This window comes from Callorhinus ursinus, unplaced genomic scaffold, assembly GCF_003265705.2.
Source record: "Callorhinus ursinus isolate GAN/ISIS: 27379988/994484 unplaced genomic scaffold, GSC_fseal_2.0 scaffold55, whole genome shotgun sequence".
In the NCBI taxonomy this organism is placed as follows: domain Eukaryota; kingdom Metazoa; phylum Chordata; class Mammalia; order Carnivora; family Otariidae; genus Callorhinus; species Callorhinus ursinus.
This window is the reverse complement of record NW_027397117.1, coordinates 230393-250405: the sequence shown is the minus strand read 5'-3', so window position 1 is coordinate 250405 and position 20013 is coordinate 230393. Positions and strand designations below refer to the sequence as shown.

General features: G+C 50.8%; 1 protein-coding gene and 1 pseudogene across 1 annotated transcript in view; both read right to left on the bottom strand.

Annotated features, from left to right (window-relative positions):
- LOC141371087 (large ribosomal subunit protein eL21-like) overlaps positions 1–19524 on the bottom strand; it is a 116027-nt pseudogene extending 96503 nt beyond the window's left edge.
- The window catches only part of COPS6 (COP9 signalosome subunit 6), a 55313-nt gene that overhangs the window by 3873 nt on the left and 31427 nt on the right, over positions 1–20013 (bottom strand). The gene's annotated exons all lie outside the window — the stretch shown is intronic.

The window sequence follows — 20013 nt, the reverse complement described above, 5'->3', positions numbered from 1 at the left end:
CCCTCAGTCGAATGGTCATTGTCTTCGTGATCTAGCATTATGTCAGTCCACGAAGAGAATCCTAGTGGCCGAACCAGAATTAAGCTGGAATTCTCTAGGCTCCCTTTTGGCTGGGCTGTACCCAGAGGATTGGAATTCCCTAGGCTCCCTTTTGTTTGCAATCGGGATGGCCTGGGGTAGCCATATGGTGTGGGGAAGGGGGGGGCGGAGAGAACTGTCATACCGGGGAATGGTCAGGGCAGAATCTTGAATTTTCAAAACAAGTCTAGAAAGCCCTCCTTTCATCCTGATCATTACCCAAGAGATGGCTGACCAGGAGGAGATAAACACTTTCAGGGAACAGCGACATTTAGCAACCAGGATGTCTTACTAAGGTCTGTGGACCAGGAGGAGGTAAGGGAGGTCAGGATGATCGGCAGGGGGCTGTGCCAGCCCTTGGCACTCAGATGCTGCGGATGGGAGGGAGTGTAGAATGTCCATCCAACACCTTGACTACTGACCCATTGTTGGGTAGCTTTTTTGAGAAAAAGCTTTGTGCACCCCAATGTCAGACTGTAGATGATCTGCAAAACCTAAAACATGACACAGTTTAGCTTCAAGGGCCATAATGATGTGGCCTAAGTCAGGGGATCAGCCTGGAACAGGGACATCAGCACCAGGAGAGCCCCTAAAAGGGGTCGAAGGTTCAGTAGAGTCGATTTAGGTGTGGGAGAGAGCTTCTGGGCAGTGCAGGCTTGATCAGCATCTTAAAAGGGCCAGCCTTATCAGAGACCAGGTCTCTGCCATGAGCATGCACACGAGTGACTCGACTGACAGAGCCCAGGTGTGTTCACTGCCCCCAAAGCGTGCGCCTTTCATCTCCTCTGTCATCTTCAAGTGGCAAACCAAGTAGCCAGGTCATTGGCTGACAGCCCAAGTCAGCGAAATGTAACCAGGCTCCTGGGGTGGGGGTGGGGGGGCGGCGGGGAGGGCTAGCCAGATCTCCGATGAGAACAGCTTTGAGTTCTGCCCACTGAGCAGAGCCCTGACGTTGGCTTTCAGTTTTGGGTAGCCGGCCCTGAAGCTGGTCAGCAGCAGACAGCCAGTGCACCCCCAACAGGGTTCACCTTAGCTGAGCCATCAGCGAACCAAGCCCAGGCATTCAGGGGGAAACTCTGAGACTTCCAGTCCCTGCCGATCCACGTCTTGGTTTCAGGTTTCTTCCAAAACAGGAGTGCCACTTCATGTAAAACCCCTCTGGGGCCGGACCGACTGTGCTCTTAAATATACCACTCCTGTCTTACTAGTGAGGCCGGGTTGGCTCTTCCCACCTTGTTATTCATCACCTTTGACTTGATTCACCCCAAGATGGGGTATCAGGCTGCAGAGTTACCAAGCCCCCAGGGTCTGGAGTTCTGCACGAGCAGGTATGCCGCCGGCTGTGTCCCACAGGTGGCGCTGTTGCACCGACACTGGCGGCACCTGAGTCCAGCTGTGATTTCCCTTTCTCCCCCTCTGCTTGGCGATCTGTGCGTCCCACTGTCACCCGCTACATACAGCAGTCCCTGAATGGGAAAATCCCCTCTAATACTTAAGGCACTGGAAAATTGCGAGCATATACCCACCAGTTCCTACTTACATCTTTAGGTGTAGAAGCAGCAAAGACATCGGGCCCCACGCAAGGTCACCTGAGCTTCGCTTCTCCACTGCAAACCTTGTCCAGACCCCGGCAGCGGAATTCAGGCACGTCCTCCCCTACAAGAACAAGGACCAAGGCATCTAACCCGTTTGTCAGGGGCTACAACGACAACCAGCAGGAGACCACACGAATCCTCACTGCCACAACTGCACTCCAAGCATGGCTTTGGGAATAATATTGCTCATGCACTTGGAGTTTCCTCTGAGAGAGATTTGACCGCGTTCCTCAGCTGCCTTACCTCAGGCTGCAGCCTCAACCCTACAGGACGATTCACCTGGAAGCTGCCCCATCTCTACGGCTTCAGGGCCGTCCAGGACTGTGGACGTAGGGGGTAAAAAAAGAGCTCTAACCCACTTGGTTCACTGAGTGGCACACTGTGGAGACAGGAGCTGGCCTATTAAGAGCTGGGTCCTGAGGCAAGACCCTGTGCTTGTCCCAAGGCCAGCCGAGGAGCCAGGGCCCTCCTCCACTCCAACCTCGCGCAGGAACCCCCACCACTAGGCCGGTTTCTTCTCCTCGCCCGGCCCCTCCTGCCCAGCAGCCCAATGCAGGACCAAGAGATGCATCGGACTACTCGGGAGTCCTGGACATGTGGAGACAGAGCAGGCTGAAGCTGTGGAGAGGGACAGACAGGACATCTGGACGTCCTTCTGCTACAGCTCTACGGATGGGGAGCATTGTGACTGGGGACCCCCCCCGGATCCCAAACTGAATGAGGGCGATACTCCAGCTAGATTTTAGTTGTTATTGGAAATGGATGCATGATTCCACAGTTCTCTATCCCCTTTAAACCAAGTGCCCCGAGACCACGGGGATAGTCTCTGCAAGCCGTGGAATAAGAGGAGTCTCTTAATCCTTACCTTTTGGTCAGAAGCGCTGTGCTAATTCCTTTGGGTCACTCCTTTACCAGGCACTTGCTTACGGCAAGGGCAGCTCTGGGGCATCACCATGCTGAGGGCTTCCTGCCAGTAATCTGAGGTTCAGGGTTCAGGGTTCAGGGTTCAGGGGAGGGGTTAGTGCTGTGACCCAGTGCTTCACAGGTGCTTATCATGTAGCCGCTCCAGACTAACTCCAGGGAGAAGTGGGGAAGGGAGGGCGAGGCAGGGCGCAGAGAGATCGCAGAATCCAAAGTCAGGATCCAAGTCAGAGCTGGGACTCATGGGACTGCCGGGCCACAGCTGCTGAGCAAACTGGCCCACTTTCTCCTCTGTGGGTCTGAGCCCGAGCGCCCCCTGCTCACCCACAAGCACGCACACGGGCCGGCAGGATATATCGGGAGGCGCAGCTAGGGGCTCAGCCGCACCTTGTGTGTACTGAAGGCTGCTCTGAGGCTAGAGGAATGGCAGAACTAGACTCTCACATCCACCAGCGGGTCCCACTGACGGCCGCAGGGCAGGGAAGCCTCAGCTGGGCTGTGGGTGCCGTGGGTGGGCTGCAGGTGAGCTCAACTCACTCGACAGGCAGTATTTTCAGCTATGGCAAAAATTCATGCGGGTTTTGTGCAAATGAATTTTTCTTTTTCTTTTTTTTTTTTTTAGAGAGGGGGAGAGTGAGCGGGGGCGGGGAGGGCGGTGCGGGGAGGGGGGCGCGCAGAGGGAGAGAGAGAATCTTAAGTAGGCTCCACGCTGGTCTCAATCTCACGACCCTGAGATCATGACCTGAGTCAAAATCAAGGGTCCGATGCTTAACCGACCGAGCCACCCAGGCGCCAAGAATTTTTCGCTTTTGGATAAATAGCCACAGCCCCTGTGCGGGCGTGCCCCGTGAGCGGCCGAGCCCCGTGAGCGGCCGTGTGGGCAGATGTGGCTGCGCTGGAGCCCAGAGCCTCACTGCTTCTTTTCGGGGGAGGGAGTTGCCCTCCTTCTCCCACAGGTCATCTCCCAGCAGCCACACGTGGGTGTGACCCGGGCACTTGTCCCCGCCGCTGCTGCTCGTCCCCCCCAGGCATGCCTGCAGCTGGCTGCCGGGCTCCTCTAGGATGCTCTGCGGCAACCGCGGGCAAGTTTCCTCCTCTACGACCTGCGGTCAGGAGATGAGAGAGATGTGCATACCTTGTGGGTTAGGTTACAGGTCAGGAAGTTAAGTCAGATCAGAGAGCGATTCTCTCTGAAGCCGGAGGCCCGGCGATGGGAAGGGTCAGGGCTGGGGAGAACGGGCTTCTGGAAGGGCCCAGTGGGCTCCGCGGTTGCAGAGGGGTGGTCAGCAGTGGGAGGAGGAGGTTGGTATGGGGATCTCGCAGAGGTAGAAGCAAGAGCACCTGGCAAGCAATGCCGTGCCCAGGACGAGGGAACCGGAGGATCCGAAGAGAGAGTCATTTTTTGACTCCCAGGACACCGGGATCCGCTCAGTCGGCTAGTTCCTGCAGTCCTGCCACTGCTCGCCCTCGTGTTCTAGACTGTAACTCCTAGGTGGGGAGGCACCTGGGCCCATTTATCTTTGTGGCCCCACAGAGCCTTAATCAGTTAGAAAATTAACAAGTTTCTTTATAGGTGGTACTCTCTGGCCAATTCTTGGCCTACATGAAGAGTGAGCACCTTATCCTCTCTCAGCCCATCCTCCCGGGCAGTGAGGGGAGGGGTGTGTGTGTGTGTGTGTGTGTGTGTGTGAGAGAGAGAGAGAGACACGGTGGTGGAGAAAGTGCCTACAAGACGGGGCCTGTGCACAGATGACTAGCTTGTGTGGATGGGAGGCCAGCGCCTGAGACCGGGATTCGGTGACCTGCAACTGATGGGGGCGCTACCGAAAGTGACCGACTCAGGAGGCCCGTCCAGTCCCAGCCCAACAACAAGACCAGTCGTTTTCATTAACATGGGCCTGGAGGGGGCCGTCACGGGTGGCCCTAGGAGAGACACTGCTCCTTTGTGCCAGGCAGGGTGTCCCGACAGTTGCCTTTGGCCAGTGCCGCATAAGCCAATAGCCCAAGTGTCCTCTGGGCTTCGCTCCCCGCCAGCTGCAGCACCCGGTTCCTGCTACAGCCCGGAGTGGCTGGCAGTGAGGATGGGGTGCTGGGCACGGGGGTGGCCCAGCTGCCAGGGTGAAATGCAGCAACATGCAATTTAGTGGATACACTTATAATAAAGTTGGGGAAAACTGCAGAAACCAAAATTCAGTTTTTAGATGAAATAATGGATTTTCCTAATTTAAAAATATGAGCCGGACACCTGGGTGACTCTGTCGGTTGAGCATTTGCCTTCAGCTCAGGTCGTGATCCCAGGGTCCTGGGATCGAGCCCCGCATCGGGCTCCCTGCTCGGCGGGAAGCCTGCTTCTCCCTCTCCTGCTCCCCCTGCTTGTGTTCCCTCTCTCGCTGTGTCTCTCTCTGTCAAATAAATAAATAAATAAAATCTTTAAAAAAAACAAACAAAACAGGCCGAGAAGAACATAACTCAGGCCTTGTTCTCCTTCAGAAGGCAAGTCACTGGAAATTAACCATGTTTTCTGCAAAAGTTAGTGGATTACCTTGATTTGTCTGAAGAAGCCTTTACAAATGTCAACAAGCGTTAAGAGCTACTTGTGCACTCTGTGGAATCTGGCAGAAGATTATTAAAGTACAAAGAGCAGACTCCAGAGCCTCCTTCTGCACATCAAAGGGCCACCCGTGATGTGAGCTTTCATCCCCTTCACATCCCAGCAGCATCGTCCTCCTGCCAACCAGAATGTTAACCGTGGGTTGATCATCAGTCTTTACTGGACCCCTTTCCCGGTAAAGAATTTATAGTCCCTATTCTGAAAGCTGAGGGTTCTTTTTAGTTCTTTGATTTCTGTTATTAGGGTGAAAATAGAGATATGTGAGAGAGGTTCGGTTGTTGGAGACCTCTGTCCCAGCTGAGCTCCTTCTACTCACCGTAATTACCTTAAGGGGATTCTCCTCCTGAGTCCACATGGTCAACAATCCTCTGATCCTTCATTTCTTCTATGAATACCCTCCTAGTTCATGTGATAGGAGTGACACCTCAATGGGATCAAGCACAAGAGCTCTGGGTTCATTTTCCCCACAGTTAAAAATAAAAGGCTGATCTCATCTCAAATTCCTTAATTAGATCTATAAAGATCCTTTTTCCAAATAAAATAACATTTACAAGTTCCAGGGATTAGGGCTTGACACCTTTGTGTGGCCATTATGTAACCTACTATGGTAGAGCATCTTGAATCAACGGCAAGATCTATTTTAGAGGCAGATTTAATTGGAAGTAGGAGATGAGGCTTATTCTTCAATTCTCTTTATCAAATTGGGCCCTTCTCCACTACTCCAAGTGGGTTACTGCTTCCAATGTGTTGATGGCATCCCTCTTTCACCCAGAGACCACAGGTAGTGACAAAACGTGGATTACAGGCTGGCTGTGGGGGCAGGGGGAAGTAAGACAGGCCATGGCTGGAGGAAGTATCTTCCTAGGGGAGATGCGGTTAGCAGAGGATGGAATCATTAAGAACATGGAAGGGACGTTGATTATGAGTGTGGGATACAGGGGCATTCTTTTTTTTTTTTTTAAAGATTTTTTTTTTGAGAGAGAGAGAACACGAGAGGGGGGAGGGTCAGAGGGAGAAGCAGACTCCCCGCTGAGCAGGGAGCCCGATGTGGGGCTCGATCCTGGGACTCCAGGATCATGACCTGAGCCGAAGGCAGTCGCTTAACCAACTGAGCCACCCAGGCGCCCCCACAGGGGCAATCTTAAACTCCCCTCTTCCTCTTCTCGGCAGCTGCCAGAAACCCACACTGAGCCATTTGTGAAGGAGAATGTACTTAGCGAGTGCTTTTTGTTGTTGTTTTTATTTTATTTTTTTCAGTAACCTCTCCGCCCAACGTTGGGCTCGAACTCACAACCCCGAGATGAAGAGTCACACGCTCCATGGACTGAACCAGCCGGGTGCCCCAGCAAGTGCTTTTGGGAGATGACACCAGCTACTGTTCACTGAATTAATATGGAAACTTAGTATGTCATGTGCAGTGCTTGAGGCTTTCACATACATTCTGTACCCAGAAGAATCTGTGAACTAGGGCGCGAGGAACCAGACTCGGGGCCTCCAAGCAATTCAGTGGTGGAGGCAGAATTCTCACTGAGGCTTTGTCTGCTTCCCATGCCCAGGCTGCTTGCCCATTTATCTCAGAGTCCTGTAAGTTGTTCTGGACTTTTTGTGGAATGTTTCTTTTCTTTACCACAGAGATTGATGGCATTGGCCTTTTCTATTTTCTTTTCTCTTAAACCAAGACTTGACAACCGGGAAGAAGCTGAGCACTCCAGGAAGGGGTGACTGTGAAGCAGCAGGTATAAATGGAAGACTGGATGAGTATTCTACATCTCCGAGCTGTTTAGAAAATGCAGCAGAATTCCACGAGAGAGAAAAGTATCCCCTTCCCCCAGGTCGTGTCCGAGCCCAGCAACAAGGCATCCCCAGGAAGCTACCCCCCATTGAAGAAAAAGCCTGTAATCCTAAGAAAGCCGATAGAAATGTCAATATCTCATAAGAAGAACGATCTTATGGGATGTCTGGTTGACTCAGCTGGTAGAGCAACTCTCGATCACGAGCTCATGAGTTCAAGCCCCACAATGGGCATGGAGCCTACTTAAAAAAAAAAAAAAAACCTGGGGAGTGCCTGGGTGGCTCAGTTGGTTAAGCATCCAACTCTTGATTTTAGCTCAGGTCTTGATCTCAGGGCTGTGAGTTCAAGCCCTGTGTTGGGCTCCACGCTGGGCATGGAGCCTACTTAAAAAAAAAAAAAATCTTAAAAAAATTTTTAAATACCAAAAAGAAAGAAAGAAAGAAAGAAGATCTGATAAGAAATGTAAATTGGGGGGTGCCTGGGTGGCACAGTCGGTTGGGGGTCTGACTCTTCGTTTTGGCTCAGGTCGTGATCTCTGGGTCATGAAATCGAGCCCCTCATCAGGCTCTGCACTCAGTGGGGAGTCTGCTTAATATTCTCTCTCCCTCTGCCCCTGCCCACCTATAAATAAACAAATATCAAAAAAAAAAAAGAAATGTAAATTAGGTTGCGCAGCCATTGGTAAGCATCATAAAATCCCCAGACTAAAGAAATCCTATTATGTAGTGATTGTGGGAAAACCTGCATCAGAAGCCCCACCTTCTGGCATCTGAGAAAACATGCTGGAGAGAAGCCCTTACTCAGCACTGGAAAATCCATCATGGGGAGAACTCATTTAAGTGCAGCGACTGTGGAAAAGCCTTGAGGCAGAACACACCTCACTGACATCAGAGAATTTGTTCTAGGGAGAAACCATATAAATGTGAGTGCGGAAAAGCCTTCAGGAATTGCTCACAGCTTTCTCAACACCAGAGATTCCAGAGTGCGCGCGCGCGCTCTCTCTCTCTGTAAAATAAATAAATCTTAAAAAAAAGAAAAGAAAGAAAGAAAAAAAGAAAAGAGGGACCTTACCAAGCACCTGAGAGTTCACCTAGGGGAAGGCTTGAGATAGCCTCCAGGCAGTTTGGATTCCATCTCACATACAGTCTCTCTGTTATACGAGTTAGGATTATTTAGGAACCCTGAGCCAGGGAGGGCCTGCAACTGTCCTGAAATGGGAGGAGTATTCAGTCACCCAAACTCATACTTTAGGAAAACCTGGTGAGTTTGGTGTACCAAAAAGACTCCAACACTGGGAATGTACTTCATGACACTGAATTATACACATAAAAATGGTAAAATTTATGTTAAGTATATTTTACCACAATTTTAAAAATTGCCCCAGGGGCACCTGGGTGGCTCAGTCTGTTAAGCATCTGCCTTCAGCTCAGGTCATGATCCTGGGGTCCTGGGACCGAGCCCTGCATCGGGCTTCCTGCTCAGTAGGGAGCCTGCTTCTGCCTCTGCCTGCCTCTCCCCCTGCTTGTGTGTGCTGTCAAATAAATAAATCTTTAAAAAAAAAAAACTAAAATAAAATTGTCCCAAAGTGTATTGTGCTTGGTGTATGCAATAAATCCCATTTTTTAAAATACTTTATTTATTTATTTGACAGAGAGGCACAGCGAGAGAGGGAACACAAGCAGGGGGAGTGGGAGAGGGAGAAGCAGGCTTCCTGCCGAGCAGGGAGCCCGATGCGGGGCTTGATCCCAGGACCCTGGGATCATGACCTGAGCTGAAAGCAGACGTTTAACGACTGAGCCACCCAGGCACCCCTAAATCCCATTTTTTTAAAAAAGATTTTATTTATCAGAAAGAGGGAGAATGAGCAGGGAGAGGAGCAGAAGGAGAGGGAGAAGCAAACTCCCTGCTGAGCAGGGAGCCCAATGTGAGGCTCGATCCCAGGACCCTGGGATCACATGACCCAAAGGCAGACACCTAACCGACTGAGCCACCCAGGTACCCCAAATCCCCCCTTTTTTTTAACAAAAAAAGGCTAACAAATATTTGAATCATATTCTGCAACTGTGGAGTCTATCTTTTGAGGAAATTTAGAGCATGTTAAAGACAGATGTCTTATGATGGCTCAAAAGTATATCAAAACTGGGAATTCCTCTTATAGCAGACGAGATTAATCTGAAAGAGTCTATAAATGGTCTTTAAAAATGACTCGAGGGATATCCATTCTGTCTAGAAAGACACCACAGGACCTGTCTGGTGTCTCTCTAAGCCATGAATTGCTCCTGGTAGATCTTCCTACTGATATGAATGATTAGTAACACGTCCTGAGCACACACTTCGCGCAGCCTCTAGGCAAACCCTTGGCTGTGTGTTGGTTTTTTTTTTTTAAGATTATTTATTTATTTATTTGAGAGAGAGAATGAGAGAGAGACAGAGAGCATGAGAAGGGAGAGGGTCAGAGGGAGAAGCAGACTCCCTGCTGAGCAGGGAGCCCGATGCGGGACTTGATCCCGGGACTCCAGGATCATGACCTGAGCCGAAGGCAGTCGCTTAACCAACTGAGCCACCCAGGCGCCCCACGTGCTGGCTTTTAAGCCTCACAACACTCTTATCAAGTAACTCCTGTTCACAGAAGTGACAACTGAGGCTTAAGAGGTGAGTCATTTGCCAAAGGGTCACTTACAGCAAGTCAAGGGACACGGCTAAGAATACCTGACTCTCAAACCCATTGTATTGGTTCTATGCAGACACGGACCATCTCTGAACAATGAGTCTCAGTGGCGATTAGGCTGCCCATCAAAGGATCTGTTAGGTTTGTGGTAAGGTAGCATTCCAAGAACAGTCTGTGAAGTCAAGACAGTAGGAAATGGCCTGATAGGTAATGCCCATGAAGTCAAGGATCTGATTGGATAAAAGTTTGTTTCAGTTCCAGGGCGCCTGGCTGGCTTGGTCAGTAGAGCATGTGACCCTTTATCTCAGGGTCATGAGTTTGAGCCCCATGTGGGGTGTGGAGCCTACTTAAAAAAAAAAAAAAATGTGTCTCAGTTCCATCAGGACTTGATCACATTTTGAGTTCATTATGCTATTCACTCAAAATAAACAACTCAATAAATACACCAAGTCCCTGTTGCCTTTCCAGTTACAGCTCCGTAACAAAGGAACAGCCCATGTTTAGGACATATCAATTTCATTCCTAATCCTGACTTTTCTTTGCTGCTTTCCAACACGACTCCTTGGCGCCAGAGTGAGCCCTTGTCAATGGGGGTCAGACCACAGACCATGGTCACTCTGCTGAAGCCCTCCTGTGGCTCAGGTTCACTCAGGGAGCTGGTCAAACCTCCAACCGGGGCTGCCAGCCGGTACATAACACGCCCCCCAGGTCAGTCAGGGGAGAGACACAGGAGGAGAGCTTTCTTGCAACAGAATGGCTTAGTTGATTGCAGGGGGCTGGCTAGGCAAGTCTGAAATCCACAAGGCAGGCCATCAGGAGGGGCAGGCGCAACTCCGGCTCAAGCTAAAACTGCTGCCCACAGGTGGAATTTCTTCTGGGAAAGAAGCTCTGCTCTGAGCCTTTCTTTCTTTTTTTTTTTTTTTAAGATTTTATTTATTTATTTGACAGAGATACAGCGAGAGAGGGAACACAAGCAGTGGGAGTGGGAGAGGGAGAAACAGGCTTCCCACCGAGCAGGGAGCCCAACGCGGGGCCGATCCCAGGACCTGGAATCATGACCTGAGCCGAAGGCAGACGCCCAACGACTGAGCCACCCAGGCACCCCTGCTCTGAGCCTTTCAATGGACTGAATCAGTCCCACCTAGATTACCAAGGATGATTGCGCTTAGAGCTCTGATCACATGGACAAACTACACATCGTGGCTACCCCTCCATCAGTGTTTGACTGAATGGAGACTGTCACCTGGCCAAGCTGACAGGGAAGCCATCCCCTTACCTCTTGGATCTGACTTTCTCCTGCCTCAGCCCCTGCTCTTTGCTGACCTCTTATTTCTGGCCGCATATGAACAGAGGCTCCAGGGACCGTTGGGTTCCCTGCTGTACCCGCAGGTCTACCCCAGGGCCCAGGCAGCTGCTCAGTAAATATTAACTGAATAATGAATGTGCAACCTTTCACATGATGCTTGAGCCTCTATGGTAACACCCGGCCTCTTTCTGAACATTCCAGCCCCCAGGGCTGGCAGCTCCCCCTCTGGCCAGGCCTTTACCTCCCAACAACGTGACCCTTGGTCCAAACCTGTCTCTCAGCAGCTTCGCCTCCTGGCCGCTGACCCTGTCCCGCCTTGGTCTCCTCTCCCTGGCATAGCCCTTCCCGGTTTTCCATGAGCACCCGCTGGCCTCTGCTGCCTCCCAGCCCCCATGCCCTCCGAGCCTGGTGGCCAAACCAAGCGTGATTCTCCCCACTTGTCCCTCCTGGGATGCAGGGAGACTCTCACCTCCCACACTGTACCCCCGCAGCCTCAGACTCCAGGGGCTTTGTGGTCAGGCCCGTTGTATCTTGGTACTCAGCTAAGCCAACCACCCTCTTGGTTTTCACAGAATCAACTTGCTTGTAAACCTCCTCTGACTTCCTGCTACCTGGGGGTAAAGTGAGCCAGTCCTCAGCTTGCCATGAAAGGCCCTTTCCCATCTGACCCTAACCGGGGTCTCCCGCCATTCTCCTGGGGGCACCCTCTCCTCCGCCACCTGCCCTCCTTCCCCTACACACCTGGTCCGCAGACCCTCTCCAGTGGGGGATCGGCCCACCCGAGTTTCTCCACCATGAAAGACGCCCCTCTCTCCGCCCTGCAGCCTGGTCTCCCCTCAGGGGACGCCACATTGGCCAGCAGAGCCAGTCTTCCTGCTTTGGTGAGTTTACTTCAGTGGTTAGAGGACCGGCAAATCCTGCTGTTCACCCCAGCGGGCCTCTCAGCCTCAGCCTCTCTTCTCTGTGGCTGTGACCCCCCACCTGGCCCACTGCCAGCATGTAAGCCAGCTTGTCTGGCCCTCCAGTGACGGGTTGAGAGAAGGAGCTCGCAGTCTCTGGCCGGTGGGACTCAGGGGTCCGGAAACCTCTACAAAGGGGGTGCAGCGGCAGGGAAAGGGCTGGATTAACAGGCCAGGAAAGCGAGCACACTGTGCTTTCCCACCTCCACGGGGGCATCCACCTTGGGGATTGCCAACTGACCGGAAAGAGGATTTAAGTCGGGGTTCCCAAACTTGGTTATGCATCGAAATCACCCTCGGGTGGGGGTGGGGTGTGTAAGGAACCTGAGCATTGCAGGCCCCGCCCCCAACCTCCTGATCCTCCTTGGGCAGCGTCCGGGGGTCATGGGACCCAGAAAGACGAATGTGCTCCAGAGGAGCCGGCGCCACAGTCTGCAGCCTCGCGAGGTCGGAGGGGCCAGAGGCGCGAGTCCCTGCACTGCCCGGACGGCGGGGGGCGGAGGGCTTGCTGGGGAGGGCATTACCCCCCCCACCCCCGGCCCCGCGGGGCTGCAGGCCGGTCTGGCAGGGGAGGGCCGGCGCGCCGGTCCCCAGGTTCCCCACGCGCGCAGGGCCGGGCAGGACGCGCGGGCTCCACGGGTCCCCGTCCCCGGCTCGGTACCCCTCTGATCAGCCCCTCCCAGGGCCTCCCAAGCCACCTCCCCTGACTGCCAGCCCCGCCTTTCCCATGAAAGTGCTTCCTGGCTCACCACATCAGCCTGCCCCGGAACATGGGGAGCACATCAAGCGCGTTGTTTTCTGCACCGCACATACATTATTTTGTCTACTCACCAATCCGTGAGGTAGTTACTTTAAATTTTTAAATGTTTTAAAATGAGGGCGCCTGGGTGGCTCAGTCGGTTAAGCGTCTGCCTTCGGCTCAGGTCATGATCCCGCGGTCCTGGGATCCAGCCCCACATGGGCTCCCTGCTCAGCGGGAAGCCTGCTTCTCCCTCTGCCTCTGCCTCTCTCTCTCTCTCTCTCTCTCCCTGTCTCTCATGAATAGATAAAATCTTTAAAGAAAAAAAGTTTTTTTAAATGATCACGCAGGGCGCCTGGGTGGCTCAGTCGGTTAAGCGACTGCCTTCGGCTCAGGTCATGATCCTGGGGTCCCTGGATCGAGTCCCGCCTTGGGCTCCCTGCTCGGCAGGGAGTCTGCCTCTCCCTCTGACCCTTCCCCCTCTCATGTGCTCTCTCTCTCAAATAAATAAATAAAATCGTTAAAAAAAAATGATCGCACAATTTTTCTTCTGTTTTCCAGTTCTATTAATTTTAGCACATGTATACATTCGTGGAACCCCTACATAACGGCCAAACTTTTCCAGGATGGCTGTACCATTTTACATTGCCACCAGCAACGGTTTCTTAGATAGGACACCGGGATGGTTACTTTTACGTGGCAATGTGACTGGGCTAAGGGATGCCCAGAGAGCTGGTAAGACATTGTTTCTGGGTGTGTCTGTGAGGGTGGTTATGGAGGGATGAGCATTCAAACAGACTGAGTAAAGAAGATCTGCCCTCACCAATGTGAGCAGGCATCATCCTGTCGGTTGAGGGCCTCAACAGAACCAAAAAGCAGAGAACAGGTGCATTGTCTCTCTCCCTCTCCTCCCTCCCTCCCGCTCATCCATCCTCTGCCCTCTGACATCGGGACTGTCCTTGCTTCCCAGGCCTTCAGACTCCGGGAATTACACCAGCCTTTTGGACCCGGAATGAATTATTCCAGGAGCTTTTCTGGTTGTAGAGCTTGCAAGTAGAATATCATGGCATAGCTCGACCTCCGCAATTGCGTAAGCCATTTCCCATGATAAATCCCCTCTTCTATATCTCTCTATATCCTATTGTTTCTTTTTTCCTGGAGAACCCTAACTAATACAGACACCCAAAGCATAAGGAACCAAAAGAGAAATGGACAAACTGGACATCACCAAAATTAAAACCTTCCGGCTTCAAAGAACACCATTAAGAAAGTAAAAGGACTGGGCGCCTGGGTGGCTCAGTCGTTAAGCGTCTGCCTTCGGCTCAGGTCATGATCCCAGGGTCCAGGATCGAGCCCCACATCGGGCTTCCTGCTCAGCGGGAAGCCTGCTTCTCCCTCTCCCACTCCCCCTGCTTGTGTTCCCTCTCTCGCTGTGTTTCTGCCAAATAAATAAGTAAAATCTTAAAAAAAAAAAAAAAGTAAAAGGAGAACCTATAGAATGGTAGAAAATTTTTGTAAATCAGGCATATTTGATAAGGCTTACACCTAGAACATATCCTACAACTCAATAATAAAAAGCCAACCAATTAAAAGACAGGCAAAGGGTCTGAATAGACATTTCTCCAAAAAAGACATACAAATGGGGGCGCCTGGGTGGCTCAGTCAGTTAAGCATCTGCCTCCAGCTCAGGTCATGATCTTAGGGTCCTGGGATTGAGCCCTGTGTTGGGCTCCCTGCTCAGCAGGGAGTCTGCTTCTTCCTCTCCCTCTGCCCCTTGCCCCCCCTCCCCCGGCTTGTGCTCTCTCTTTCAAATAAATAAATAAAATCCTTAGGAAAAAAAAGACATACAAAGCAAGTGGAAAGATGCCCACCATCACTAGCCATCAGAGAAATGCAAATCAAACCACAGTGAGACCACTTCGCACCCAGTAGAACTGCTATAATAAAAAGGATAGTGACGAGTGTCGTTGAGGATACAGAGAAATCAGAAGCCTATAATTGGGGGATGCCTGGGTGGCTCAGTTGGTTGGGCGACTGCCTTCAGCTCAGGTCATGATCCTGGAGTCCCGGGATCGAGTCCCGCGTCGGGCTCCCTGCTCAGCGGGGAGTCTGCTTCTCCCTCTGACCCTCTTCCCTTTCATGCTATCTCTCATTCTCTCTCTCTCAAATAAATAAATAAAATTAAAAAAAAAAAGAAGCCTATAATTGCTGGCGAGCATGTAACATGGGACAACCACTTGGGAGGACCATCTGGCATTCTCTCAGAAGGCTAAATAAAGCATTTGACCCAGAAATTCCTATCTTGAGTATATATACCCAAGAGAAATGAAAACATACGTCCAGACAAAAGCTGGTACACAACGTTCATTGTGCATTATTCCTAATAGCCCAAACGTGGCAACAACCCAAATGCCCCCCAGTGGATGAAAAGAATGAACAGACTGGTAAATGCATACAATGGAGTGCTATTCAGCTATTAAAAAGGATGAAGTATAGATTCAAGCGGCAACATACTTTTTTTTAGGATTTTTAAAAAATTTTTTATTTGAGAGAGAGAGAGAGAGAGAGAGAGAGAGAGAGAGAGAGAGAGAGAAACAGCATGAGAAGGGGGAGGGTCAGAGGGAGAAGCAGACTCCCCGCTGAGCAGGGAGCCCGACGCGGGACTTGATCCCGGGACTCCGGGATCATGACCTGAGCCGAAGGCAGTCGCCCAACCAACTGAGCCGCCCAGGCACCCCTCGGGCAGCAACATACTTGAACGAAGCTTGACATCGTCCTGAGAAGCGAAAGAAGCCGGACACAGCAGGCCACATATTGTGCTATGGCGATCCCATTCACGTGGAATGTTCAGGCTAGGCAAACCCGGAGGGGCAGACAGTAGACTGGTAGTCGCCAGGGGCTGAGGGAATTAGGGGGACGGGAATGACTGCCAAAGGGTATGGGGTCTCTTTTTGGGGTGGTGAAAATGTTCTCAAATTGATTATGGTGATGCTGCACAACTCTGAACACTAAATACCACTGAACTGTACCCTTCAAATGGGTAAACTGTGTGGTGTATGGATTATAACACAGTTGGTATTTAAAACATATGCCCAGGGGCGCCTGGGTGGCTCAGTCGGTTAAGCGTCTGCCTTCAGTGCGGGTCATGATCCCAGGGTCCTGGGATCGAGCCCCGCATCGAGCTCCCTGCTCAGTAGGGAGCCTGCTGCTCCCCCTGCTTGTGCTCTCTGTCAAGTAAATAAATAAATCTTTAAAAAATAATAAGAATAAAAACACATGCACAAATAAACCCAAGCAAGCAAGCAATTAAGGGAGTGTAAGGCATACAGAGCCTCGCCAAGAGGTGAGCATTGGTGGAGCAGTGGGGGATTCACAGTGAGGAGAATCCTGGACCCTGGATGTCTACACGGGTTTTTTTTTTTTAATTTTTTATTTATTTCAGACACAGAGCTCAAGCAGGGAGAGGGGCAGAGGGAGACAATCTCAAGCACACTTCACACTGAGTGCAGAGCCCAGTGCAGGGCTCGATCTCACGACCCTGAGATCATGAGCTGAGCCAAAATCGAGAGCTGGTCGCTTAAGCAACTGAGCCACCCAGGCACCCCACGCGCTGCTTTTTCTTCTTTTTTTTTTAAGATTTATTTATTTGAGAGAGAGAGAGAGAGCATAAGCGGGCAGAGGGGCAGAGGGAGAGGGAGAAGCAGACTCCCCGCTCAGCAGGAAGCCTGATGCGGGACTCGATTCCAGCACCCCAAGATCATGACCCGAGCTGAAGGCAGACGCTTAATTGACTGAGGCCACCCCGGTGCCCCCTACGTGCTGCTCTTAGTAGAGGCTGCCTGTGGGGGTCAGATGTGGCTTGGCATGAAAAGATCCATGCCATCAGTTACCCTTGTGTGTATTAAGGGTAGCCAAATTTTCTATCAGAATTTCAACTGGATTAAGGATCAAGGATTCTGTATGAGAAAACCCCCTCACATGTTAGGACCTGACTTTCAGAAAGCAGAGCCCTTCCTAGACTGCAATGCCTTCACTGGTCCTGGAATGTGGCAAGTACATTCCTCTCCAGGAGCCCAGTGCAGCTACTGTCCTCCCACTTAGAATGCCTTCCCCCCATATTAACATACTCAGATTTTAGCAATCAGGAAAGGAGGGAAGGACATTGCAGAGGGAACAGTATCAGCAAAGGCAGGACGGTGGAGAGTAAGTGGCGTGCTCATGAGAGAAGATGCTGCATGGTGGGTCCTGGCGGGGGCTGGCGAGCTCACAGGCCCTTAATGCTAGCTCCATGGGGTAGGTGATGGAAATCCATGACAGGGCACCATGACAGTTCTGAACATGTGTGAGACATGAAGAGTCACATGCAGCTGCTGTGGTATGGTTTTTCTGTGGTGTAATTAGAGCAGATAAGTATTACTAAAAAAAATTATATTTTCAATCTAGGTAAAAGACAGGTGTTGTAAGTAGCTTGAAAAGTTTTTTTTTTTTTTGGTCACTAGTTACTGTTTATGATTCTGATGGTGCATCAGCTTCTTCCTACAGATGAGACGATCTTAAGTTCCTTTTCACTGTACTTTTCAGCCTGGTGTCCACACCGTGATGAAGCGGACAGGAATGAGGGGAGGGGTGGCAGGGGTCGTGCATGTTTCTGGCTAAATAGTTTTGTCTTAATGATTTCTATCTGCCCACACAGTCTTAAGTATCGTACCACGCAGAGGAATTCTAGAGGAATATGATGGAGTCTTGAGGAAAGAGAAGTCACATGTTTGGCATGAAAAGAGAAATGGTTATCTCTATTTTACCTGTCCACGATTTCAATTTAGCTTTAATGCCATTTCCTCAACGAAGCCTTTTGTGGCTGCTACCTGCCTCGCATCTTCCCAGGCAGAACACAACCAACTTTTCTTGAGTTCCCCCATTTCACTTGTAGATACTGCAGTGGTGTCATTGAGAGCCCAGGCTCCAGGGGCGCCTGGGTGGCTCAGTCGTTAAGCGTCTGCCTTCGGCTCAGGTCATGATCCCGGGGTCCTGGGATCGAGCCCCGCATCGGGCTCCCTGCTCCGCGGGAAGCCTGCTTCTCCCTCTCCCACTCCCCCTGCTTGTGTTCCCTCTCTCACTGTGTCTCTCTGTCAAATAAATAAATAAAATCTTAAAAAAAAAAAAAAAGAGCCCTGGCTCTGGAGCCAGGCTGCGTGGGTCCGAATCCCTGCTTCACTACTTATTAATACTGTAACGTCAGGCAAGTTACTTAACCACTGTGGGCCTTGGTTTTCTCATCTGCAAAATAAGGATATTAAAAGGATCCCCCCCGCCAAAAAAAATAATAAATAAAAAATAAAATAAAATAAAAGGACTCCCAGCGTCTATGATTGCTGTGAAGACCACACAAGCTGGCATGGAGGTCAGCAGTCAATAAAGATGAGCTCTCATGATCTCGGTACCTCTGCTGGTGCCTCATTGTCCCCTATTAACCATACAGGTTTCCTGCCTCCCAGGGGACCAGAGCCCCCTTTGGTGTAGGAACCATGCTTTGCTGTATCCCCCTCAGGACTTGCGGAACTGCCACTGAAGAGCACCAGGACTGGTGGGAGGAGAGGGGCCTTGAAGGAGGGCAGGGGTAGGGGCAATTCCCTCTGGTGGTCTGGGGAGAGTGATAAGGAGATGAAGCCCCAGCTGGAGGCTCCAAACGCCTTTGTACCTCATTGTGCCATTTACTGCATGCCTGGGGGGCTCCCCCCCCACTCTCTCCTTCCTTCCTTCTTTCCTGAAGAAAGGGAATAGAAATGGGGACAATAATAGTACCTACCATCATGGAATTGTGATGTGGATTGAATTAGGTAACATATAAAGTGCTTAGAACAATGCCTGATATGTAGTAAGTGCTCAATGGATGTTACTTCTTGCTACTTTATTTTCTTTCTTTTTAAGGATTTATTTATTTGGGGGGGCAGAGGGAGAGGGAGACTCTCCAGCAGACTCCCTGCTGAGCCTGCCGGGGGGGGGGGGGGGGCTCAGGGGGCTCACGACCCTGAGATCACGACCTGAGCCGAAATCAAGAGTCAGTCGCTCAACCAACTGAACCACCCAGGCGCCCCTATTTTTTTTCTTAATATTTGTTATTTTCTGATTAAGAACGCAATGCTTATTTGTGGTAGAAAAGTGTGAAAATGTAGGGGAAAACTCACCACAGCGAGGGAGTCAGATATATGAACAAATGAGTAAGCAGGAGAAGGAAAGTACACACAAGATGCAGAGGTAGCTCGCAGGAAGGGGGCGGGCACTATCCCTGGTAAGGCTCCACAGAAAAGGTGAAGCTCACGAGGAGGTTTGCAAAGGTGAACAGGAGTTTGTTAGGTGGGCAAGGAGGGGAGGGCGTTCGGAAAGCAGGAAGAGCACATGCAAAGGCACAGAGGCATGAAACAGCACGTGTGTTCCTGTAACCCTAACCGTGGTTTTGCATGGCTCCAGGGCCAAATATGTGGGAGGGGCAGGGGAGGGACTTGGGGTAAGAAGTGTGCTAGGACGGGCACCTGGGTGGCTCAGCCGGTTAAGAGTCTGCCTTCGGGAAACCGCCATCTTCCAGTAATTTGCCAAAATGACCAACACAAAGGGAAAGAGGAGAGGTACCCGCTATATGTTCTCTAGGCCTTTTAGAAAACATGGAGTTGTTCCTTTGGCCACATACATGCGAATCTATAAGAAAGGTGATATTGTGGACATCAAGGGAATGGGCACTGTTCAGAAAGGAATGCCCCACCAATGTTACCATGGCAAAACTGGAAGAGTCTACAATGTTACTCAGCACGCTGTTGGCATTGTTGTAAACAAACAGGTTAAGGGCAAGATTCTTGCCAAGAGAATTAATGTACGCATTGAGCATATTAAATACTCAAAGAGCTGAGACAGCTTCCTGAAGCGTGTGAAGGAAAATGATCAGAAAAGGGCGCCTGAGTGGCTCAGTTGGTTAAGCGACTGCCTTCGGCTCAGGTCATGATCCTGGAGTCCCGAGATCGAGTCCCGCATCGGGCTCCCTGCTCAGCAGGGAGTCTGCTTCTCCCTCTGACCCTCTTCCCTCTCGTGCTATCTCTCATTCTCTCCCTCTCAAATAAATAAATAAAATCTTTAAAAAAAAAAAATGATCAGAAAAAGAAGGAAGCCAAAGAGAAAGGTACTTGGGTTCAACTGAAGCGCCAGCCTGCCCCACCCAGAGAAGCACACTTTGTGAGAACTAATGGAAAGGAGCCTGAACTGCTGGAACCCATTCCCTATGAATTCATGGCATGATAAATGTAAAGAAAATAAAAGACCTCAAGACTAAAAAAAAAAAAAAAAAAAAAAAAAAAA